Raw genomic sequence first — 27557 nt, 5'->3', positions numbered from 1 at the left:
CCTATGTATTTCATCCTCACTATGTACTGTTAGCCTGCTTATGATTCCAGTACAAATTCAATATGGTTCCATTTGCTGTAGTATCCGACTCTGTTCGAGCTACTTGACAACGTGTCAGAAGTATGGAATTGGAATTAGATTGCCTACTTTCTCATAGGCGGCTACAGATTGACTCCAATCTTCTGACTACTGATTAGCGTCTGGTTCAGCCAATCAACGATCATACGCCCAATGAACCTTCCATCAGACACTATTGCTCGTGTGCCTGACTAGACAGTAGATGGAGTTCAAGAGACTAAGTTCACAGAGAGAGCAAACATTACAAGTTGTCTAAAAAGTATTTAGCCTTTGTACATCAAAATTAAGAATATATTTATTGTGATTTAAAAATATTATAAAATTACACGTGCACTATTTTCGTCGAGATCTTCTGCCATTTTCCCGGTAATATCATAATACCGTTACTGTAGAACTTCTGCGGTTCTTGGTATATACAGGGTGTTTCAAAACAACACCCACAACGTTCGGGAGGTAATTCTTGACACCAATATAAGACGAAAAGTATAGACCAACCTGGGTGCAGAAATGCTTTTTTTCGGATAGTGTGTGAGTACTTCAAATTATATGCCCGTAGCCAAACTACCTCCATAAAAATTGTTGCCTGAGTACCTTAGGATTCTGAACATGTGTTTTGGATAGTGCACATACTAGTTCCTATGTGAAGTCTTGACCCGACTACGGCAAGTCCCATAGTTTTGGAATTATGGATCTTTAAACTTCATTTTTTCATGTTTTCGGCAGCCTATAACTCCGAAAGGAAGCATTTGTGCACCCAAGATGGTCTATACTTTTTGTCTCATCTTGATGTCAGGAATCACTTCCCAAACGTTGTCTGTGTTGTTTTCAAACACCCTATATATATATATATATATATATATATATATATATATATATATATATATACAGTGAAACCTCTAACCTCTATAAAGCGGACACCTCCCATAACAGACATATTTTGTAATCCCCAACACTGTAATAGGAAAAAGTATATTGGCCAACCTCTCTAGTACGGACACGAACAGTCTTTCTTGTATGTTATAGGTATTATTTACCTCCGTGTTACGGACACTTTCTCTAGAAACAAGTTGAAAAGTACATTTTCAGTAATTCATACATATGTCCCTAAGGAAGCGTTGTGATAACATTTTGCCTCCTCAACTGGCTGCTCAGCAACCCAGATGAAGCGTCTCTGTTTAACAAAGCCCTCATGTACTTTTCTTGTATTCCGCTCCCACCCAACCTGTTTTAGAAACAAAAGTGATTGACAGTTCCCGCCGTCTGGGATGATACGTAATTTTACTGTCCCACTGAAATCTCGAACCAAGCAGAAGGCAAGCTCGGTATTTTTTGCCCGCGGGTGGGCATATTGTCTCACTGGCTTTATTTGTAGTAAGTTTTTTTTTTTTTTTTTTTTTTTTTTTTTTTTTTTTTTTTTTTTTTTTTTAAGTGATTCTCCATCGAATATGCAATAAATTGAATTAAGTTGTAAGCTTTCGAAATGCCACAAAAAGCGCTAACGTTAAAAGAAAAAAAAATCGAAGTGATTGAAATTTCAAAGAAGGACAACTGTGATGTGTGAAAAACAACTGAACATTTTCGTATCGGTAAAACACAAGCAGCTGAGATAATATCATATTACTTTGAATATTATTTTATTCACTAATTTACATAAGAAAATATTGAATCCTCTCTAAAGCGGACAATTTTTGGTTCCCCGCGGCTGTCCGCTTTAAAGAGGTTTCACTATATATATATATATATATATATATATATATATATATATATATATATATATATATATATATATATATATATATAAACTGTGACATATGGTTTTCACAGGCCTTTTTAGAAACTACAACACCATTCAGGGAGTTCTGCAGAGACCAAAACAAATGATAGTCTGACGGTACCAGCTGGGCCAGGTGAATGCATTAAAACTTCCCAGCCAAGTCAATTTCTGACGACTTAAAGACGTACGCGGACTGGCATTGTCAGCGCACTAGATAACCTTTCTATTGAGTAGTTCCGGTCGTTTCTTTTGATTTGCTAGATGCACTTGCACTAGTTGTCGACAGTTCAGGTTCGAGTTTATCGTTCTGCCCGGCAACAGCAGCTCGTGATGCTCGATGCCTTCCAATTCCAGAAAAACGCAAAATATATCTTTACTAGACGTGAGTGTGGGCTTTACCATAGATTATGGAGCTTTTCCTCGCTTCGATCACGATTTTTATCCCACATTGTTGTCTTAGGCTATCCACTTTCCGTCACTCGTGATCAATCGCATCAGAAACGGCTCGATTTCCTTACGTTTTAGAGATTCCCAGACGAAATCTCGATCGAGTAAATGTTTCTGAGTCATATCATGTGGCACCTAAACGTAGTTTCCTTTCGTAGTCAGCTTTCTCCAATGATTTAACACTGTTTGATAATGGGTGTTCAGATTATTGGTGATATCATCGCTGATTACATGCCGCTCATGCTCGACTTTTGCTAGAACATCATCCACTTTTTCTGTGATTGGTCGCTTACTGCGAGGAGCATCTTGGAAATTTTCAGAACTATCTATTTGCTGTTCCTATTGATGATATACAGGGGTTGGACAAAAAAATCTAAAACGTTTGCAAAAGTTTGAAAATCATACCTAGTATGGTGTGGGGCCTCCTTTTGCGTCCAAAACAGCTTGGATCCGATGTGGAATGGACGTATACAGCTCCTGAATCGTGGTGAGTGGAATTTTGTACCATTGTTCCTCCAAAACATGCTAAAGTTCCTTAAGGGATGCTGGTGGAGGATAATGAGACCGAACACGCCTTTCTAACTCAGACCACAATAGCTCAATGATGTTCAGATCTGGTGATTGTGGATCCCAGGGGAGGTGTGATATCTCCTGGTCATGCTCCTCAAACCATGATATCACCGTTTTTGCAGCGTGACAGGGTGCCTAATCATCTTGGTAGATGTCATCACCATCAGGGAACAATATTTGGGCCATGGCTAGAACCTGGTCCCCCAAAATGGTCTCATACGCCTTAGCACGGGACAGGACGTTTGGGCGCCACCATTTGGGCGCGGACGTTTCGGCGCTGCCGTTTAAGCGCCGGACGTTTGGGCGCAAAGCCGTTTAGGCGCCGGACGTTTGGGCGCGAGATACATAGTAAAAATGACAATTTACGACATATAAAGTAAGCTAGGCACTGAAAACTAAGCGCGAATCAAGATATATACATTTCCTACACTTCTACCTTTATCTCACCTCATTTATCTGTATATTTTCTATCTCTATTTTATTTATTCATCTAAATTAAATAGTTAAATGAATTTGTGGCATTTGTTGCCTAACCTCGTCATGGATTGATTTTTCGCTTGTTTACCATTCTTGTACTTCTGATCTAATGATCTCATTTTTGTATTATATAAGAAAGCTAGGAAATGAAGGAATCAGACGAACTGTTAATAATTTTCTTAATGTTAATTAAAACATATTGATTTAATTTTTGTATTTTTTTAAATATAATATTTACATACTTGTTAATATTAAAATTTGTTTTCTTTCGTATTACGTTTGCCAAACTCTTCCCTTCCTTAAGTCCAATAAAGAACTACCAATAAAAGATTTCCGCGCACTCGAGTTGAGGCAAGTGGCCCCGCGTAGCGTAGTCGCTAATGCTTCGCTTCGGTGCGAGCGGTCCCGGGTTCGATTCCCGGTGGTTGCATTCTGTCGAAAAATTGTAACACGCTCTTGATCACACGCCAGCCACCCTGAATGAGGTTTTCCTGGGGTTTCCTCATTCACACCAGGCAAATGTCGGGGTGGTACGTAATTTATAGGTCCAGGCCGCTTCCTTCCTCTCCTTTCCCCGGATAGTGTATTCCCTCAAACGTGACGGGCTTAATGGCCTTAGATGCCGAAAGCCCAGAAATCTAAAAATCCTAAATTCTAATCGAGTTGAGGGAAAGATGTTAATACAGGGTGTCTAAGACATGAGTTTAGAAACTGCAGTATGCCGTATTTCGGGTATCACTTCTTTTTTAACATTCCAATATAAAAATCAAAACTTAACACACTTTTTTTCGTCCCATTGTAAGCATTTAATCTGCATTGAAGAAAGTAGCTAAAGGAAAAAAAGAACGATTTCAAAGTGAAAAATAATTAAGTGTACATATATTGGTCGTTTAGCCACTAGAAATGTGTTTGACAATTACACTTATCGCATAACTACAGTAGAAGGCCTGCTTTAACTTTTTAATGGAATAGGCTCACTATGTATGTAATGCAGGTAATCATATCTAGTCTGGTCTACTTACCTTAGCTTGAAAAGTTATCAAATAAAAAGCACACTTAACTTTGGCTGAAACTTAATTTACAAAATTTAATTGTTAATTCAGTTTTTTAGAATTTTGAAATTCCAGTATTTCTAGTATGTAAAACAAAATCCAGTATAATTCAAGGACTTCCACTACAGTATACACCTTGTGATATCTTGATTCAAACTTAGTACTCAGCGCCTAATATAATGACTTTTTAATTTAACTCGCGCCCAAACGTGCAGTGCCCAAACGTCCGCGCCCAAACGTCACGTACCGGCCTTAGCATTCATCATTTCATGCAGGGCTATGATGGGACCTGCAGAAAACCACGATATCACTGCCCATACTGTAACAGAACCACCTCCATGCTTTACAGTTGGGAGCAGACAGTCTGTATCATAGGCCTGTGACGGTGTTCTCCATACGTAAACACGACCGACTGTTGGAAACAAGGTGAAGGTAGATTAATCGGACCACATTACGTGTTTCCACTTCTCATGAGTCCCCAACTTGTGGTCCTTGCACCACTGGATACGTCTCTTCGCATTTACTACTGTAACCAGGGGTTTGGCGATAGCGGCCCTGTCATGAATTTTCATTTTATGAAGTTTCCGTCGCACTGTTTTCGATGAAACCGGGTTCTGTAGGCCGGAATTGAGTTCAGACGTAATTTTCATTGCAGTGGTCTTGTTTTTAGCTGCTACAATCCGTTTTAATGCCCTCCGGTCCCTATCTGACAAGATTGTCTTTCGACCATTATTGTGCTTTGCAGACGTCGTTTGCCCATGAATTGTGTATGCCCTCGTGACATTGGACACAGTGCCTTTCGATACCCCCACAATGTTCGCCACTGTTGCCACTGAAGCTCCAACCAGACGGGCACCAACGATCATGCCTCTTTGGAAGTCTGTCAGGTCGCCCATTTTACCGAACCACTTTCACACCACGACACTCACAGGTGAACTGGTTACTGCTGACAGAAGAGAAAAATCCACATGAGACATTGAAAACAAAAAACGATCGGCAACCGCAACACGTGCTGTACAGTGGAGGGCTAAACTTAACGTGTCCTGTATGAAGTGTTTTTAGATTTTTTTGTCTATCCCCTGTATCTTGCCCCTAAACAATACAAATTTCTTGACGGGTGTGCGCAGTATTTGCACTTTTATCGAGATAAAATCGTAAAATGTGGAGCAGTTTTGTGGTAAGTTTGCTCACCTTCACGGCGCAATGCGTTCTGTGTAATTCCAAAAATTAGAACACTTTTTTCCACAACTACTAGCTTAGTTCTTAAATGTTAGGGTTGAGCCGCTCATACAAGCTGACATTTGGAACGCTAACGCCACCTCGTGCGCAAAAGGCTTAATACATTTTGGACGGCCCGATATAATATTTTGGCCATGAATATCCCGTGTTATCGTCTTACTACTAAACACGAAGTGTTTGAGATACGACTTGTGATCATCTTTCTCAATCATCTCTCTCAGCAGCTTTCTGTAGCACTATTTCTTTACATGTTACTAGTGTGTTCACTTTCCAAACTTTCCTAGTCTTCTCATAAGAAACTTACTCTCGAATTCTTCGCTACATTTATCCGCAACAGGACAGACAGAATGTCCTGAAGTCAAAATGGTATTAGTCTTCTTTATAGTAGAACTGCTCGTACTTGCTAGCCTTCCTAACAAGAATTTAAATGAAATCCTTCCTGGTATATGTAGTATCTTCCTATAATCATTATGAAATTCCCATTATAGACTGGCTGTAAGTTTAACACTCAGTTTCTCATCACAAAAATACACGATTCTTCACAACTAATTCCTACATTCCTGGAGCTCCTTCGTGGCTAAGTGGTTAGCGTACGTGCCTTTGGCGTGGGAGACCCGGGTTCAGATTCCCGGCGGGAGCTCATGTGGTTCGGATTCCATGTTAATCAGTAGGTCCTCGTCTCATATAGCCTCGCTGCTGAAAGGGATGCTAAACTAAAATCAACTCAACTCCGACACTGCTTAGAATAAAATACGGAAATATCAGGCTACTACAATAATTACTGTATACGCAGGATGTTGCAAAACACATCTTTGGACTTGGGAGGCGATTCTACTCTCAAAAAATAAAAAAATAAAAAAATAAAATAAAATAAAAAAAGTAAAAAAAATTCTCGAAATTGCTTTGTTTCAGAGTTACAGGCTGCCGAAAGCGTGGGAAAATGAACTCCGAAGGTGAATATCTCCAAAACTACTAGCCACTGACCTGAGGCGGCACATTATCATCTTAGATTTATAATCTGCTCTATCCAAAAATTCATAATTAAGAATCTTTTGGTGACGACGCAATGGATAGGAAATGTGGGTCCTATCCATGAGGTATAGAACGACATATTACGGTATGGGTTTTTATAACGGACAAACAACTATTATTATTATTAGATAAACCACCTATTCCCCTTTGAGTCCGCCCCCCCCCCTCCCTTCGGCCTCGATTAGGATACGGATCAAGAAGTTTAAGTAGCCTGCAGTCTCTTTCAGACTATGGTTTCTTCGATAAAGATACTTAGAACTATACCAAGCAAACGGCTTGGACTTGTATACAGGACAAACAAGCAAACATTCATTAATTTCTACGTATAAGATATGGTGGTTTGTGCTATTTCTATTCAGATATAATTCAGTCTATACCTTTGAAAAGTTTAATTCTACAAAAAAAAAAAAAAAAAAATAAATAAATAAATAAATAAATAAATAAAATAAAAATAAAAAAAGTAAATAAAAAAATTAAATTTAAAAAAATCTAAGAACCTTTTTTGTGTAGAATTTTTATAAACTACAATTTTTCTCAACTATTTTCCTCAATAAATTAATAATTGCCGAGATAACTGCAAAAAACTAGAATATCCTTCTCCCTCACCAAAAAACCCATAGCTCAACTTAAATGTACTTTTCAGGATGTACTCAGGACATCAAAATAAAAGTATCTACAAAAATTGAACTTGTTCGAACTATTGCTGAAGCTAAAATTCTGCATTTACAGGACTAACTGCTTTCTTTTGAAGAATATATATATATATATATATATATATATATATATATGAGAGAGAGAGAGAGGTCTTTGTTCTTTTAGTTTAACGCCTCAGAGTTATTCCCTTTAGGTTAAAAGAAACGGATGATTAACGAAACAAGACTATTGTGAAATTATTTTTTTTGTACTCTCCTACCGGGAATCGAACCCGGAATCACGAAAGAAGGAAAAAAGGAGAAGGATTCACGATTTGGTGTAGTTCCAAAAGTATGCGACCTAACAAAGAAAGCATGAAACATTTGGAAGAAACTATGCCCTGTTTATAGTATGAACCGTCAAGCTTCTCAAAACTGCAGACTCCACATCTTTATTGTCGGCAAATCTTTTATCATCGAGCCACTTTTCAAGTCTGGAAAGAGAAAATAACCCGAGAGGAGTAAATCGGCGAATAGGGTGCGTGAGAAAGCTATTCGAACTCTAACTCATTGATTTTGGCCATCGCGATAACGCATGTGTGAATTGGTGCACTCCGGCTTTTTCTTCTTGATTTCATCACTCAAACGCTGCGATAAGTTTGCATAATAGTCGCAGTTCATTGTTTATCCTCTTTGAAGATAATCAACATATATTATCCTAGAAAACTGACGACATGACCTTGTCAGCAAACGGAACTGTCTTCGCCTTCTTTGGAGCCGACTCTCCCCTTTCAGTCCATTGTTTTGACTGTTCCTTCGTCTCATAAGTGATCGACCAATGTTACATCAATGGTTATGAATAGACGCAAAAACTCGGCTTTATTGCTGTCAAACTTCGCCAAACACTCAATTGAAACATCCTCACGACGCTATTTTTGTTCCACTATGAGCAAATACGGCATCCATCTCATGCACAGCTTTCTCATGTCCAATTTTTCTGTCTATATGCAAAGTACAGTACTTTTTGAAATGCCTATCATGTCTGCTAGCTCGCGCACTTTCAGTAGACGGTCGTCTCTTTACAATATTTGGCGTTGTCACCTCATTTGGTTGATCACTGCGATATTTGTCTTTGCAGCTTGTACGGCCTCATTTAAACCCTGCCACCCAATATTTTACTGTTGTAAATGAAGGAGCAGATTCCTCCAGACTAGAATTTAGCTGAGCTTTGATATTGGTTGGACTGAGACCTTTCAAATGGAAGTATTGCATCACATAACAATGATTCATTTTTTCCATGTTTACAAATTCACTGAGAGCGTACACTATTGATGGGTGCCAAACAAATACTAAGCATAGCGTCTTCAAACTGAAGCATTATAAGATTGGTGCTTTCGACCGTACTATTGTTTTCAAAATAACTACCACCATCTATACGTCAGGTTGGGTACTTCTGGGACTACCCACGTACATAATATAATTTCTTATATCACGTAACTGTGATGTATTTATAATTTTCTTACTTTCATACATGCTACATGAATGTCCCTTGCAATAAAATGCAGATCCTTTACTTTAGAAAAAGAATGATCTTTGGTAAACAGGATTCAAACCCATGCTAAGATAAGGATTTCCACACAGCTCTGTGACGCTAACCACCAAACCAGGATTTCGAAAGTGTGTCATCTACGTATCTCACTTTCTTGGTAACCATGCCCCTACAGGCTTGAATCATCCCGTATCACCCAGTATGCCAGGTTTTGACCTTTATCTATCTACATATTTCTTTCTGTCATCTGTTATGATTGTATTCTCTATGTCAATTACGTATTTACTTGGCGGAAACGTGCAAATGGTCTATTGCTCTTGTAAAGCTACGCATGCTATTCTATGGCAGAATGGAAGGAAAATATATTTCCATGTACGCACTGTTCCTAGGGACTTAAGGATCTAACAAGGGAACATTCTGATTTGGTGAATTCATTTGCTTAAATGATTGCTAACACTGGATTCAGCACCAAAAAAAACAGAGAAAAAGAAAGGGTTTAGTGACAGACCGTATACAGAGCGCGAGATAAATGAGGGTAAAGTGCGAAGATAGAATGTAGAAAATGTCTACAAATGGCATGTTAATTTTGAAACTAGTAGAGGGATTGAGGTCAAATATTGGATACACGGAATGCATATAGAGCTCCACTGAAAATGAAACGAAATCTTTGAGTTTTACGTCCCGCGATTATGCCGGTTAGGCTAAAGAAGACGGTGATGATGAGTAATGAATGAAATGAAGAAAGTGGGAGGAAACGGGAGAACCCCGAGAAAACCCACGCACACGGTGTTTGTCCACCACAAAGTTCACTTGGCAGGCGCTGGGATCGAACCTGGAACCTCAAGCACCAGAGGTGAACGCTCTACCACTGAGCCACCGCGGCCCCCAGAGCTCCACTGAATAGGCGTAATGTGAAACATGGGGGACATCTGTAAAGCTGGCATGTTGGAATTATCGTAACAAGAACATACGGGAAAGGGATCATGTGGCATATGGCTCTTGACGCACACCGTCTATTGAAATCAATAGTGGCCAATACAGTTTAAGACCTCTGCAACAAGAGGCGTTCCACGCTATGGGAATATAGCAACACCGTCGTAAAGGTGACCTGAATGAGGAACAACCACAAACGTGAATGAGGCCACTTTTCAGCCAGCAAGCGTTCCGATCCACCCAATATTTGTTCATATGCTGGTAAAAGTGCAAATATGACCAAGGGCAACCTGAAAGAGTGTATGACTGGCGTTTTCTGGCTTTCTATAGAACAGATAAAACTGCTGCTTCTGTGCAGAAACCGGACAATACTGTATTGAACTTACCCGATTCCTTATCCCTGATGGTTGCATGTAGGGATATACCAATACCACTTTTTCACCGATACTTAAGTATTGAAGAGGCCGATACTGATACCGATACTTTTGAACGTATTTCTTATATATTTATAAGGAATTTTCAGAAAAATGAAATCATCAACATTGTAATAGAGTATATTATGTATAAGGCCAAAATTTGACATACAAAGACAAAAAGCAGAATTTCATATTAGGTTCTCACAAACATACATACATACATACATATATATATATATATATATATATATATATATATATATATATATATATATATATATACTGTAAATTTAATCTAGCTCATATAAAACGTACAAAAAAGCAGCAAATACTTATATAGTGTAAAGTTAATTCTAAGAGTCAGTGATTGATATTTAGAGTGATAATGCACTTTGGTAGTTACAATGCATTTACTAGTCTCTATTACATACATACAGTGGCGGCGATTTGACATTAAAAGTGGGGGGAGAAAGACATAATCTGAGCATTTGTATATCAATGTTAGTTTTCCTGATTGTTTCTAACACTTTGTTTGACAAAAGGTTGTATAATTAATGGGGTACTATTTTTTCAGTTAAATACAGTATATCGTATTTCATACTGTATTAAGTAAATTGACAAGAGCAACGCAAGTAGGTACTAGTCCTCTGTACCCTTAAACAACGAAGATCTAAGGAGAGATTTGATTCCTTGCTCAAGAACATCTTAAAATTCTGTCTGCAAAATTGTGTGATTTGACCATTGGCCAGTTAGTCAGTGGCCACCGGTCACTATTTTGTACCAAAATGTCCAACATCCTCTTAGGTATTGATCAACGCCAATATCATCTCTCTATGAGTTACCGTTCCCAAGATATTGGCCAAAAAAGTTCCGATTTCGGGAGATTTAAGAAGAGATATCTCGAGAGGTAAGTCATAGAGAGATGATATTAGTGTTGATCAATACTTAAGAGGATGGTGAACATTTTGCTACTAGCCAACTAGCCACCGTTCCCCAGATATTGGCCAGAAAGTTCCAATTTCGGGAGATTTAAGGAGCTATCTTTAGCGAACCGTAAGTCATATAGAGATGATATTGGTATTGATCAATACTTAAGAGGATGGTGAGCATTTTGTTAACAAATAGTAACCAGTGGCCACTGGTTATATCTTCATTTTTAATATAGTCCAGTCAATTTACGCCAAAAAAGGGGTCAACCTAGAACAAATTGCAACAGAATTGATTTTTGTGGTATCGAACTCTATAACTCTATGAAGCGTCCTGGCTAACATAAAAAAAAGTCTACCAAAATCCGACCAAGCAAAATCCGCCATCTTGGATATTACCATAAACAGTTACAATATACTTTTCTCTCAATGACTTCCCAACGACTCGAGATAGAAACTTCACTTTTGTGTCAAATTAAAGCTAATGAACAGTATAATCAAGGAAACGTAGAAAACCATTTATGTAATGCAGTCTTATTAAAATACGGGGGCTGAAATTCTAAAAATGTTGTTTTATATATTTATTATCGTAGAGAACTCTTGTAAATTTAGACATTTTCAACATGTTAACATTGCCAAATACAAATAAAATGGAAAACAAAGTTAACAGTCAAAATTTGAAATGTTTAATAAAATATAACTACAAAGTTCGTGTAACTATTCAGTTTGATTATGGTAATAAAAAGAAAAAATGTTAAAGTTCTAACACATTATAAAAGACTATTATTAAAACATAATTTTCCTTGGACTTAAGCAAATACAAGAGCAGTAATTTTACATAAAATGTTGTACATTATACATGCAAAAATGTATTGTATAGTCAATAGCACAATAAAGAAAAAATCTTAACCCTATTAAGAAACGGAAATAAAGAGTAATCAATAAAAAGCAAGACATTTTCACTACCTTTATTACGGATTCAGGTCATGAGTTTTGGCACATCTTTCTCATTCTAGTTAATACTCTAGAAGTTAAGAAAAAGTACATTAGGTATATCAGAAATACAGTAGACTAATTCAAACATTTCTGCTGATTATTTAAAATTCGAAGAAACTTACATCGAAATCTCCATGCTACAATTGAACATGCTTGAGGCTCACTAAAAATCAATGATTTGCGCCAGTTCTACAGAAAGGCGGATAACCTCTGTTTTTGCATTGATATGACAGATACTGAAACTTCCTTCTCGAATATATTACAATTAAGTTTCCGCCTGAACGGATAAAAAAAAAACTGGGACCTCATTGCGTATAGTTAAGCGGTGCGCCCATAACATTTCCACAGTGATGTTCATGCCCACCTAAATAAGGAACTGCCGCATAGTTGAATTGGCTGTCTCGGAATATGGCCAGGCACACACATATAAAGGTCACCCCACCTGACACTCATAGCTTCTTATGGGATTATGTGAAAGACGAAGGATACTACCAACCCTACCGCATGTCTCCAGGATCTGTCATTCAGCATTACAACTGCCATCATCACTTTCACTCCTTATCTGAGTTTCGAATGGACTGAACCGGACCGTATGATGAACTGTGCCATGTGACAGACGCTGACACATTGCACATAAGATGTGAAAACCTAATTCACTGACTGCACCTTCCATTTTATGATAATTGAACAACATATTTATGTCTCTGTGAAAATACAGCAATTTGTAATGTTTCACGGACATCAAGAACCTTATCTAAGCAATTGACTATAGCATACTAATCCCTAAAAACTTTAGCTGTATCTTACCAAAATTAATTATTAACTTACCAAACTTAATTAAAAACTTCGGCTCCTCAAAATGGTAGCTTAGGAGTCCACACTATTATTGATAGCACCAACTCTGAACATGAAGTAATTTTGTCAATATACTGTTAATTGTGATCATTATTCCTTACTGAATCTACGAAAAGAGTAATGCAAAGGCTATAAGCAATTAATTCTACACGAAAAATAAAAATTATATATATATATATATTAAATACTGTCTATAATGAGTTACGTATGAGCACTAGTCAGAATTCCTCCTGTGTTTGTTCATGAACAAAATTATATCAAATACTAACACATGTAAATCAATTTCAGAATTCAACCAGCACAAGAGGTAAGAATATAATGTTCAAAGTACCCTGGCGGAAACGTTTTTAAGAACACTACTACCCATCGTCCGATCCAAACGAAGTTCGCACTACAGAGTCTGTAGAAGACAGACTGACCGTGGTGACTGTTCAGGTCATGTAGATTGAAGGTCATCTGACACCACGATAAGTTCAGCAGCAGTCTTTGTCTGTAACGCCAAGATTATTCCAGTAAACACCTATTATGCAATCGACTTAGAGCGTGGCCATGTAGTAAAACTGCTAAATATCGGGTGGTCGTTCGAAAAATTGTCGCTTGTATCGATCATGACTTGTCAGCGGTCCATCGTTGGTATACAAAATAAAATGCAAAAAGTTCTCACAGCATGAATATCCCCGTGACGCATTGGGAACAACCTGAACATAAGGATCGCCTATGTGAGAACACGTACACAAAGCAATCCTATGTTTAAAGGAGATTCACGTTCCCGCGTTTTTCTCGCATGGTTACCCCTGACGTTTGCTAATCGTCGAGTGTGTCTTCGGTGATCGGGACAGACTCCATCGATGGCAGTGTACGCGTTCTTAAATGTTCAGCTAAGCAAGTCGTTCAGCATATGTTCATACTTGCTACACAGGACTCACATCTGGCATTCGTATGGGAGGAATATCTTACATATTTGACTCCTCGTCTTTACTCTGGGGAGTATAACTACTTCGTCGTACATTCGTGGTATCCTTAGTCCTGCTCCTACACACTGCAGGATTGTGGTACCTCATCTTTTAGCAGGATAACGCATGTCAGCATACCGTCAGGGCAACCTACTGTGCTCTACTCGGTATACCTTGGGCCTGTCTATCGAACAGGTGTAGAATTAAGCCTTAGCGCCTGTTGGGCTCAGAGAACAACCAAAAATCACGCAATCAAGGTCTACAGCGACCGTGGAATAACGTACTCTGGCAGACATCTAACATATGTATGATCGGATACCTGCCCTAAAAGCGGCTTGTGTGGCTAATCGAAGTAGTTAAACGTGCCGTTAACCTGAGTACTATATTTCTGAATATCCTGTACATGTTCGGGAAGTTCCAGGAGTGCCAAGTTGATAGATCAGTATCTGTATCAAATTTGAGCCACATTTGCGAACTTGTATGGGTTTTCTTAAATGCGTTTCCACCACACTGTATATATATATATACATTTATTCCAAACCAAAAACAAAATATTCAGGACAAGAAAACTTGGAGTATACATAAGCTTCATGATCAATTATTTCAATTATAGGAGTTCTTGTAACAAAAACAGCCATAATAATAAACTTAACTATCTACAATTATGTATCAAGGCCAAAGGACATTAGAAATGTCAATTATTAATACTAAATAATAGATGAAATAATAAAGTAGGAAGAAATAGAGTAAGCTGAAAAATATAATATTTACTCAAATATAAGTTCATCCTGAAAATCTGTATCGGTTTTAAGAGTCTGTTTATGAGGATACAAGTCGCACATCTACAAAATCATAAAAGAAAATGCATACAACTACTAAACTGCTCAACATTGTCTGCTTAACCAGTAGCTTGTTAGACGTGTCTTTCAGCTACTGGTAGTACATATACCAGGGTTGGCTGGTTTAAACCAAGGTGGTTTAAACCATGGTTTAAACCAAGGTTTAAACCAGCTGGTTTTTTCAAAAAAACCAACTGGTTTAAACCAAAAAACAAAAAATGTTCGTAAAAGTGTAAGTGTTTGTAAAATCTTGATGAACACACATTTGTGGGTTATCACGTTTCACTCCCGTATATTATTCGTATTATATTCAGACCTAAATTCTCCATTCATTACTCAAAAAGATTATACTACAAAAGCAACTTTTTTTTTTATAAGTTTATAAATGTTTATTTTGTGATTTTTTTTGTAGTTATTATTGTTATGTAATTGCAATCGAAGAAAAATTCTAAATATTGTTTCGTTTCAATGTTTACTATTGATAAAATACATCGAAAATGCCGTACTTTTTGTGTGTGGGGGGGGGGGGGAAGGGTCATACAGACCTCACGAGAGGCCTTTAGTGAAATAAGTATCTTTGGTATCTATTTATGTATAAATGAGTCTGAGCCAAAGTGGACTCAAATAATTCGTATCTTTATTCACTTTTCTTATTGATATGCAGATTAAGTCGGTGTATTTCTTTAATTTGGACCAACAAAAGTCGTTGTTAACTAACTTGAACTAAATTAGTTCTTCTGTACTCCGTAGTACTTTGAAATTGTTCATATGTAATTCTGTGTAATGGTTTCACTTGTGCAACTGTTTATCTTTTTGTCCTTCTGAAATGACTCTTGACAGTTATATTAAGAAGCATGTAAAGATCAGTACAACGATTTTTATCAGGATTCCTTCGTGAGTGAGTCGGCAGACGTATCGCATTTGTGGCCAATTAGTCCTGGTTCCGAGTTCAAATGGAGGACAATTTCTCTCGGATGTAACTCGAGAAGCGGTTTTTATTCCGCTTTAAGCTTATGTGACTACTTCCAGCATAACTCGGTTGTCGCATAATAACATCAAGGCGAAACAAACTTATTTCTGTCCATATATGGTATGAATATATAGAGCAAATTATTTAAACCATAAAAACCTGGTTTAAACCAAAAAAACCTGGTTTAAACCAAAAAAACCGGTTTATTTGGTTTTTTTAATAAAAACCATGGTTTTTGCCAACCCTGACATATACCCAGTCTGTAAAAAAATCAACTTACATGCACAGTTATGAACTGAAAAATTAAAGACTGACAATACAAGTTTAAATTGTCAAAATTCTCGAATCATTGATATTGTTTTCATTTTCCTTCCATATATTGACATATAAAAGTCAAACCATAGCAGTACTTTACGATTTAACAAAGGCGTTACGTCCCACTTCTAATTTCCCCTTCTTCCTCTCTGTCATCAATTTTGTTTGATATGAATTTTCTCCAAAAAGTATTAAGCGATTATAAGCACCCCTTTTAGCCTACACTTCGGAAAAAAGAGAACGCTTAGATTCGAGTAAAAACAAAAAACAAAATAATAATAAAAATAAATTAAATACTTCAGTCTAACGTCCCTCGATTATGTCCCTAAAGCTAAGGGAGACGGATGATTAAGGCAAGAACTTAGGATGAAAGAATTGGTGGAATGAAAAAGTAGGAGGAAACGGAATCACTCCGAGAAAACCCATGGACACGATGTTGTCCATCACAAACCTACTTGGATGGGGATAGAGCCAAGGACCCCATGCACCAGAGGTAAGCTCTCTACCACTGAGACACCGGGTCCCTTTCGAGTAAGTACAGTACACGATCTGTTTCCACAAAATTGACATTTTAAAATCAGAACTCAAAGTCTAGACCTGACCGCTAAATTATTAAGGCTGACATTGTTCATTATTACATCTAAAGGATCAGGGTTTGGTTCTCAGTAGGAATACAATTGATACAAAGCTCGCCCTTCGAATGTGATCTTCACTCAGCAGAACACAATGTCCAATTAACATGGGTCAGTATGTTAGATTACAATCACCTACAACTTCATATACGCACGAATCTATATCTGGAAATTAGCTGTTTCCTGAATGCGATATTTTTTTCAGACCACCTGTACACTAGGGTGCATCGAATTTCCACTTTTTTTGAAATCAGCTTACCCTTAGTGATATTTTTTTGCAAAATCGCCTCCATATAACGTGTAAAAAATTGCAAGTCGATTGGTCAATATCTTTAGGTGCCACCAACGGCCAAAAGTTTTGAAATTTTGTTAAAAAATAAATGTTATTTTAAAAAATGTAAAATATCTAGTTTTATGAAATATGGTTATCCTATGTGGTTTCGTTTCTGTAAAAGGTCAATATTTTACGTGAAAAAAATTTCAGCTTGGTGAGTGAAGTCATTCAGGTGCCACCTGTGGCTTAAAATATGGACAAATGTGTCCCTACTTTTTCATTTTTTTAAAATTAAGTAGCATTGTTTGTGATTCATCTGGATCGTTAATTAGATAAGAAAGATTTTGTTTTACATCTGCAGCTATTTGCTTATTTCCAAACGTTAATGATGGAAATGACCCAGAACTCACCATGAGGAGGTGGCTGTACTTCGAGTTCCGCCCACCCGTATACACTAATGTTGCATATGGTAGTGCAAGTCATTGTTACTCTTTTACCTCAAACTGTTTTTCTCTTCTTTTTTATATTACATTCTGGTATGTTTTTTTCTTGATTGTAGTGTTGATAGGACAAATCTATGTCGTGCTTCTTGCCCACATACCGTTGATGCCGCTTCTGTCCCCAACTTCACCATTCTTTCTACCGCGCGAGTGTGACAGGGTAAGGATGTAATATATTCATTAGCCATTGGAGCCGTCTTTACATTTTCTCTTAGCTTCTGCAGGCTCAAGTGTTTTGTCAGTGGTGGCTCTATCAGCGTCATGTTGACCAATTAATCATATCAACATAGTTTGTCGCTTCTAAGTTGATTTCAGGGATGACGAATTCTCGTACCGGTACGCGATCACCAGATTGGGTCGTTTGTCTTGCTTTTAGGATTCGCCTCCAGCCGAGCTCTCGTACGTTAGCATCTTGGTCAGTCAACATTGATAGAAGTAGGTTTTCAGGATGACCGTACCACGCATTTCTACGGACACTGGATCAATTATTTTCCTGTATTTCGCTTCCATGTGGCGAGAAGTCGTGATGAGTTGCCACAAATGACGAGCTTCTTCTGCACACGATGTATTACGGATCACAGCACACTAGAGTGGCGCGTAGACCATCATGATGGTTTTAAGTTCATTCGTGGGTTCTTTTGTTCCTACGCACAAACGTAAGACTCTATTTGCTGTAATTATCCATCTGGCTTGATGGATTTTACCAGGCTTCATGTGAGCTAACTCAATGGGCCATTCTCCTGAAGAAACCGCTTGGCAGATATTCAGCACATATTTTTGATCCGTGTTTAATGAATCCTCAGTGAAGTTGAGATCCCAGTCTACTGGAACGGGCTGAAAAATCTGGAGTGACAACTCTTCGCAGATTGGAAGTGCTGATCCTATTGGTCCTTTAAATGTATTTGGTAAGGTAGACTTGCCGTCTATAAATTCAATCAAATGTCGAAATGGGAGCTCATTCGTGTGTATGATGATTAATTGGTCAACATGACGCTGACAGAGCCACCACTGACAAAACACTTGAGCCTGCAGAAGCTAAGAGAAAATGTAAAGACGGCTCCAATGGCTAATGAATATATTACATTCTTACCCTGTCACACTCGCGCGGTAGAAAGAATGGTGAAGTTGGGGACAGAAGCGGCATCAACGGTATGTGGGCAAGAAGCACGACATAGATTTGTCCTATCAACACTACAATCAAGAAAAAACATACCAGAATGTAATACAAAAAAGAAAAGAAAAACAGTTTGAGGTAAAAGAGTAACAATATGACTTGCACTACCATATGCAACATTAGTATATACGGGTGGGCGGAACTCGAACTACAGCCACCTCCTCATGGTGAGTTCTGGGTCATTTCCATCATTAACGTTTGGAAATAAGCAAATAGCTGCAGATGTAAAACAAAATCTTTCTTATCTAATTAACGATCCAGATGAATCACAAACAACGCTACTTAATTTTTAAAAAATGAAAAAGTAGGGACACATTTGTCCATATTTTAAGCCACAGGTGGCAACTGAATGACTTGACCCATCAAGCTGAAATTTTTTTCACGTAAAATATTGACCTTTTACAGAAACAAAACCACATAGGATAACCATATTTCATAAAACTAGATATTTTACATTTTTTAAAATAACATTTATTTTTTAACAAAATTTCAAAACTTTTGGCCGTTGGTGGCACCTAAAGATATTGACCAATCGACTTGCAATTTTTTACTCGTTATATGGAGGCGATTTTGCAAAAAAAAAATCACTAAGGGTAAGCTGATTTCAAAAAAAGTGGAAATTCGATGCACCCTACTGTACACCCCTCTAGAAATCTGAATTAGCAAAATATGCAACATTTTTCGAACGGTATTTAATGTATTTGGCTATGCTCAATCGAAGTGTGCTATTTAGCAGCTTCGTTTTCTTCTTCTTCTTTCTTTCAGGAAGTTAATTTTTCTGATGCAACATGGAAGTTATCATCATGGTTTCGGATTCCACGTGAAAATAGGAAGCATTTGTTTGAAAACTTTTTGTGGAAACTGCTTCTAAAGACCTTCAAACGACCTTCGAAATCGTCTGTTTCCTGAATGCTGTGTTTGTTTCCAGACCATCCCTACAGCTAGCATTCAGTGTCTCTGGAAGTCTGGATAAGTAAATCAAGCAAAATTTAAGAAAAGCATTCGCATACATATAACCAAGGACAATCGAGAAACATTTCGTGTGTCATAAAAACACACACACATTTCGTGGTTCAGCTTTTCGACACTTCCATGATCACTTTGTACACTGCTTTCACACAACACTTCACTTCATGATGTCTTTTCTTATGGAATACTACGTGGTATGGAGCACACATTGCATTTCATATTTCTATTTTCTTATATAAGAGGTAGAATCCCCATATATTTGGATTACTTATGCAATCCTATTATGAAATCAATTCACATATTTTTTTTCTGTAGAGTTTACGAATTTACGTCCTCGTAAATAGGACAGAACCGACCCCACAGGGGCGATACGCTCTGAAGCACTCGGCACTCCTCTCTCCTATTGCATCACATACTCTCTTGGTTGGGTATTAAGACAGTGGGTTTGAAATAATGATACATTATGCTCTATTGTCAGTTCAACTAATATGGCTACACTGCGCACATCATATAGTCCAAAATTAAACTTCACTTTTCTCTGTAAGTAGTCATCGTACAGTGACGACTTTTATTACCTTTTTCCTTCTTAAATTTGTCCGCAAAACTTGAGGGAACCTCCGAAACTAGAATCCATCAATTCTCTCTTCTTCTTTACTGCCATGTATTGATCACACTTATCACATTTCACTTCATTTTTCAGTATGGTTCACACTTTGCACACTCGAAGATAAACAACACTTCCGAACAGTAAGTTGTAAATACATTGATCGCACTGCACAATGTTTCTGTAATGGTCGATTCTTGGCGTTTAATTTTGTCTTCTCAAATTCTTTACTGTTATTTACTGGATGGCATTTAGTGTCTCCACCAAATTCATCGATGGCTCCAAAGCCGGTACTGTGACTTACAGTGAGTCGTTGTAAACGATCTCGTTTATGTGTATACCCATCGCTGACGCGCCTGCTCCCTACGGACGCATACCCTCGCATAACGCTCAGACCCCTGCTACGCTAATGCCCTGACTCGGTTAGATAGCATTCGTGTTTCTTAGTGGTCACCTAGCACAAGTTGGTTCGTGTTACTATGCATTATAATTTTTATGCCATACGTCCAAACTGTATTTATACTCACCATAGTTATAAATAACGAACCGCAATACCCTTATTTACTTTATACCGTATGCCATATGCACGAATTTCATGATTCAGTAATAATGTTGCCGAATAAAGTTCGTTAGTTGATATCTTGCTAAAATAAAAAAAAAAAAAAAAATTAAAAGCAGAAAGTAACGAAATAATAAAAAATGAAACAAACTATTTCCAAATAGCGAAATGCAAGAAGTTGTAACACGGCAACGATATAATCCTTCCTCCTCTTATTTTCATCGATCTCCTTCTAAAACTACAATTAAAATGCCACTATTTCAATATTCAAATAACTAATTGCAACCCATGCACATTACGAATAAAATATACATACACTGAAAAATTAATCTCAATATCAAACTCCATCTTGGACAAGCACTACAAGAAACACCACGCGGACAACACGTCATGTATATCGTACCACATTACAACATCAACCAATCACAATACTTAAAACTATGAACCATGACAAAAGTGTGCTAACACTACCAACTCACTTTCAACAAAGACAAGACATTATCTTGAAGTAAGCTACGTGTTAACTTGGAATAAAAATGTTCTGGGGTAAGTTTAGTACAAGGGGTCCAAAAGCACGTAAAAAACACAAAATTTACAGGAGAAATGAGTGATGCAAGTACTTACACGTAACATAACGTAAGCTAACCTGAACTAACCTAATATTAGTAGAAATAAGCGAAATTCTATCATTTTTTTGGAAAATTATGCGGGACTCCTACACTAATATAACATAAACTAAACTAACCTAACGTAACCTAAACTAGCCTAACCTAACTTAAACTAACCAACTCTACCCTAAACTAACCGAAAGTGAACAGAAATTACCAAAATAGTAAAATTTTTTAGACAAAAGAGCTGGACCCCTTCTGCTAAACATAGGCCAATGTTCTTTTTTTTGAAATCACGAAAATAACACAAGTCAATGAATAAACACAAAACTAGCCTTAGGTTAAGTTTCGATAAGCCCTGCCACGCCAAACCAATGTACTAAGAAAAATGAACGAAACGAAACGAAACCAAACACGACCTAACGTAGCCTAAACTAACCCAGTCATAAAATCATTTATGTCGTGTTGGAAAGCTGGTAGAGTTTAGGTTAGCGGAATATATGACTAACGAACTTTACAATACACGCTCCACCTGCGCATCGATAAGTAGGGCCGCTTTAAAAGTGTGTATTACAGTAAGATAGAGATAAGTAGAGTAAGGGTAGGAACGGGATAGCTTTAAGGTTAGGGAACTTTTGATCCATTTTCATAAAATTAATAGTGTAACTTCTCGTTTCTGACTGAATATACCAGCTGGAGTGGACATTGCAAAGTTAACCCTAGTTAAGTTTACGTTAAGTTATGTGTTTCACAGGAATTTTAAATTAATACTTACCCTCATGGTTTGTATAGGTTAGGAATGGTTTCTGTTTTGTACCTAGTTTAGACCTTCCCCCGGCAATATTTCGTGTTTCTCTATTACATATTGCATTTCCATTGTTCACTTCACAGATTACTCAAAAATTAATTACTCTTCCGTAATAATAACTCGTTTCTCCCATAAATATCCTTTTTCTTTTATCTAGTTCCTCCCCCAACCCCCCCAAATGCAGAATTAACCCGCACTAATATTTAAATTGAATTTCTTTTAACATCCACAAGTTAACGAAAAACAGTAGTAAAAATTTACTCTCACGAAGTGTGTATTCACTGAACAACAAAACTCCCACAAAATTGCAGGATTAAATAAGGGAGGCAAGCCACTCTAAACCCCCACAGATCAAATGAGAATAACAATACTATTATAATAAATATTTGACTTTGTTTAACAATTTAAAAGTAACCACGTAACACACTATCATTCAACTACATTCATAACAATCCGCTCTGAAAATACAAACTAATGAACTAGATCCATCTTTCCTTGTGTTATAACCCACTTCTCCTGTAAGTTTTCTAAATTTTGGTGAACATGTTCTTAAACGTTAACAATCTATGAGCAATCAGCAACACTCCCAACAATTTGACTTGATTTGCTTTTCAGTTTAGCGTCCCTTTCAGCAATAAGGCTATATGAAATATGGAGCAATACTCCCAAATCATAAAATTAAAAGCAAAAATTGTATCAAATTAATCTGGTATAGTCGTCTCAGAATTTCGAACTATTGATTATTATTATTTTAAACTGAACGTATTAGAATGTCTATTTGAAAGATGCCAATTAAAATATATTTACGTACGTCTAACAAAATATATACTTTCCATGATGATATTCTCTTGGCCAATCTTATGAAGGGCAGCAGTTTTCAGTTTGTCTTATTGCTTGTTATTCTGCTGCATTAATATTTAGAATGAAGCCTTAGAATTATTACAACTCTTAAGATGGTATAGATTAAGAAGATGCAAGCTGTGTAATTACTATACACGATCTCTCTTAACTACACATGGTTAATTTAACGTATGAAGAGATTGTTTTTCCTCATGCATTCAAGATGTTTATCATAGATGTCACGTTTCCTTTTTAATCTCTTTTAGAAGAGATACAATCAATACCAATTATTTATATCACATCCATGGGACAAAATCTTGAAATATATTTACATCATATCGATTGTACTTCAGAACTTACAAATTACATTGACATACGTATCCTTAAAATTCTACATACTTGTAGAGAGCAATTTCATTCCAACTAATCATAAACCTTATCAGTCATGATGCTTAAAGCTGATACCTGTTGATAACAAAAAAAAAGTAAAAACTCACTCTTTGTAGTTGTACTCCAACTCTTGAAGAAACAGAACAAAACAACTTCGAATTTCACTTCTCATTTGTTCTCATCGGCACAAAGATGTTATAGAAGAAATAGTCTCTCTCTCTCTCACTCTCTCTCTCTCTTCTTTAATGCTATTGTAGTCTCACGTTACAAATTTGCAATTGTCATTCTATATCTAAATTTATCGATTTTCACAAGTTGATTAACCAACAGACATGCTAATTGCTATAGTTCTGGATAATTTTCGATTGATAATTACCAATTACTAACATTTGTGAGGTCAACTTTACAAAGTGTCTTCCAGCTACAATGCGGGGGTCAGTTTATGGAACGATTTGCGTCAATGCAATGCAAATGTGTGTATTAATTTGCAATAATAGGCATAGTAGTTACGATTTTTATTTATTTATTTATTTATTTATTTATTTTTATTTTTTTTTTTGCATCATATGCATTGTGTTACGCTCCTTAATTTTTTGTAAAGTCTGGTATGTAATAAGACTCTCGTTGCAGCACAAGGTATTCCGCAGTGGTACTACGGTACTTTCTAGCATGGGGGTCGTAGTGGATCAGTGGTACAACGTTCACTTCTGGTGCATGGGGGTCCCTGGTTCAATCCCACTCGAGCCAAGTGAGCTTTGTGGTGGAAAACATCGTGTGCATGGGTTTTCTCTGGGTTCTCCCGTTTCATTGAGTTGATTTTTAGTTTAACGTCCCGTTTAGCAGCGAGGCGTAGACCTACTGATTAACGTGGACTCCGAACCACATGAGCTCCGGCCGGGAATCGAACCCGGGTCTCCCACGTCATAGGTGCATACACTAACCGCTTAGTCACGCGGGAGCTCCTTCTCCCGTTTCCTCCCACTTTCTTTACTCCACCACTTCATTCATTTCTCATCACCACCGCAGTAACGTAGCTAAGGGGGGCGGCGGCCTCCCCAAACCTTGGCTTGGTCCCACCAAATATTTAAAATTATATGTTACAAATTGTTCTATCCTGCAATAAATGAAAAAAAAGTAACAAAAGTAATCTGAAATTATTCATACTTCTAAGAAATAGTTATTTTTAAAATCCGTTTATAGGTTATTTCTTAAACGTTAAGTGAACGGTAATAAGAGTGTATAAGATCAGTAACTTCGGGGGCCGGGCGTCATCTTCGTTAACATTGAAAGGTTCTTCCAGCCTTTAGAGTAATTTCTGCCTTATACTCGCCTTGAGGTACTAAGTGCTAAAAATCTATGCGAATGCACATTTTGTAACCGACTAAGATAAAACTGAAAAGTCGATTCTACTCAGAGACTGGGAGTATACCCTCTCATTGCTGGGTTTTGCAACATAGTACTTTATATTTTAATTGTTTTACGAGAAGATATTGACTGTATATTTATTTCTTATTTTTATTATATTTAACAACAATTCTGGTAAAACAGAGGAGGATGGTATATGTCAATTACTTACAAGGAGAAACCAGACTTTGGTAAATGAACTTCGGAGCCATAATTTGCAAGGTGATAGTGCACATTTAAAGTGTCCATATCACAAACTGAGAGAGCGCAATGATCTAATATACCAGGAAACAAGCGTCTTAAAGGTTTCCACTCTCCGCATATGTCGTACGTTGCGCAAATTTATCAAGTGACGGCGTCGCAGTATTAGTGGGATCTGTGACTCGCGTGAAAAGGGTCCCGGGTTTGATTCCTGCTGGAGTCAACTTTGTTTTTTGCTTCAACTAATAAAGTAGCCATTTCTAGCTACAAGTAAAATGTTAACTCGCCATATGTTTTGTAATGAATTAAAGCAATAGAAATATTCAAATCAGTTGTAAAATCTTTCAATGTTCCATGTTGACTAGTAACGAAATGTAATCTATTTCGTAAATATATTGATATCACGTGTTATATTATGGTTACCACATTCGTTGTGTAAAAATGTTCTTAACGCTTCGTGTCTACATCTGTTGACAGTGTAAGAATTACAAGGGGGATGAGAAGGAAATCCCCTTGCGTAATACTGGATATTACTATAATCAAAGGAGATTTCCCCCTTATTCCCCTTGTAATAAGCGGCATAATCTGTCTCCAACACTGGGGAGGGAGGGCAGGTAAGATCGTTCCCATATTTTTTTTTAAAGCGATGTTCAAAATATTTATGAAGTTAGAAAACAATAGTGTGGAGAATCGGGGCACCAGAATTGTCTTCAAGATTGGGAGGCGGACAGATTTGAGGCTAATTCTGGGGGAATATCAATTTCATCTCATTTTCGTTTGTGGCAATCGGACACAAATCATGATATTTCTCCTCGAAAAACACATCTCGAATCGGATTATTTGGGGAACAGTCCCTCAGTTCCAAGATTGGAGGAGACATGCCCCCTCATCCCTCATGCCATTTGCGCCACTGCTTGTAATGCACACACTGTCCACAAATGTAGACACGAACCGTCAAGAACGTTTTTTACACAACGACTGTGGTAATCATAATATAACTCGTGATATCAACATATTTACGAAATAAATTACATTTCGTTGCTAGTTAACATGGAACATTGAAAGATTTTACAACTGATTTGAATATTTTTATTGTTTTAAGTCATTATAAACTTGGTGAATTAAAATTTTACTTGTAGCTACGAGTGGTTACTTCATTGGTTGAAGCAAAAAACACAAAAAAATGTTAACTCCAGCAGCAATCGAACCCGGGACAATTTGCACGTAAGACACAGATCCTACTGATTCTGCCACGACGTTACCTTGCAAATTTGTGCGACGTACGACATATACGGCGAGTCGAACACTTTAAAACACTTTTTCTCTGCTATATTATCCTATTGCGCTCTCCCAATTTGTAATATGAACACTTTAAATGTGCACTATCAGCTTGCAAAGTGGCTCCGAAGTTTATTTACGAAAGTCTGCTTTGTCCTTGTTAGACCCTAATCTGCTGGCGCTGGCAAACTGTGACTGACAAGTAAACCTTACGTTTGGGTGAATCGAGTTGCTGACTGAGACACATATGAGAAAGTAGTGCTAACTGTGGTCAGTATTTCAGTGAAGTTGTAGGTGCGAAGCTCCAGGGGTTTAGGAGATACAGCTACCAGAACATCACATGGAAGTACAGAATAGTCTTCATACAGTTGGAAGTAAAAGCTCTGTAAGACCTCTTGTAACGACAAAAGGTGAATAACAAATATATGGGTACATATTAGGACTAGAGGGAAGTCATATAGTAAGGGTATATCTGACAGCGGCCATCTTGAAATCCGCCATTTTGAATTAAGGTTAAGTTTTTAAAATAGGAATAGGGTCATGTGATACATGATTTAAGGCGCAAATTTAATCAGAAGAGCAATGGTGACGTTAATTTTGATTTACGCGCAATTGGTAAAAAGTTACAGGGAAATTAAATATTGTTGCAGCATATGTATTAGTCCTTTACCCCACCTTGTAAATTTTGTGTTAATGATAATAATTAAATAAAAAGCAGGTGGATAAATATTAGGTCTATGGTAAGAGTTGCCTTGATGGCGGCCATGTTCAAATCCGTCATTTTGAATCAGACAAAAGTTTTAAACAAAACGCATAACATTGACACCTTATTAATAGCAAATTTTACCATAAATCCAACGGTATAACCATTTTGGCTTTATCATTAACCAGCATTTGTTATCGCATAAACAAGTTGCTAATTTAAGGAAAAATGACCAAAGTGCAATTGAGTCATAATTGAACTTGGGTCTTTCTTCCAGAAAAGTCCTCAATTAGTACAATTAATATGTAGTTCAGAAAAGAGTGCATGACTTGCACAAATGCTCTGCTCACAGTGAGCACACCTGACAAAGGCAATCGAGTTACACTTGACACATTCAAAATGGCGGATTTGAACATGGCCGCCATCAAGGCAACTCTTACCATAGACCTAATATTTATCCACCTGCTTTTTATTTAATTATTATCATTAACACAAAATTTACAAGGTAGGGTAAAGGACTAATACATATGCTGCAACAATATTTAGTTTCCCTGTAACTT

The 27557-nt window shown here is 37.2% G+C and overlaps 1 protein-coding gene across 3 annotated transcripts in view; it reads right to left on the bottom strand.

Annotated features, from left to right (window-relative positions):
* The window catches only part of LOC145688124 (uncharacterized), a 59235-nt gene extending 35556 nt beyond the window's left edge, over window positions 1-23679 (bottom strand). Inside the window, exons 1-2 of one of the 3 annotated variants that reach the window (XM_081761892.1) lie at window positions 23519-23679; window positions 12950-13082 (exon numbers count right to left, since the gene is read on the bottom strand). The gene's annotated coding sequence lies outside the window, so the exon portion shown is untranslated. The other 2 variants (XM_081761893.1, XM_081761894.1) reach the window with 2 other exon arrangements.
* Between the last annotated feature and the right edge of the window lie 3878 nt (window positions 23680-27557).

Source organism: Thermobia domestica, chromosome 6 (assembly GCF_964235325.1).
Source record: "Thermobia domestica chromosome 6, izTheDome1.hap1.1, whole genome shotgun sequence".
Taxonomy (NCBI): domain Eukaryota; kingdom Metazoa; phylum Arthropoda; class Insecta; order Zygentoma; family Lepismatidae; genus Thermobia; species Thermobia domestica.
This window is presented reverse-complemented; position numbering and strand designations above follow the sequence as displayed.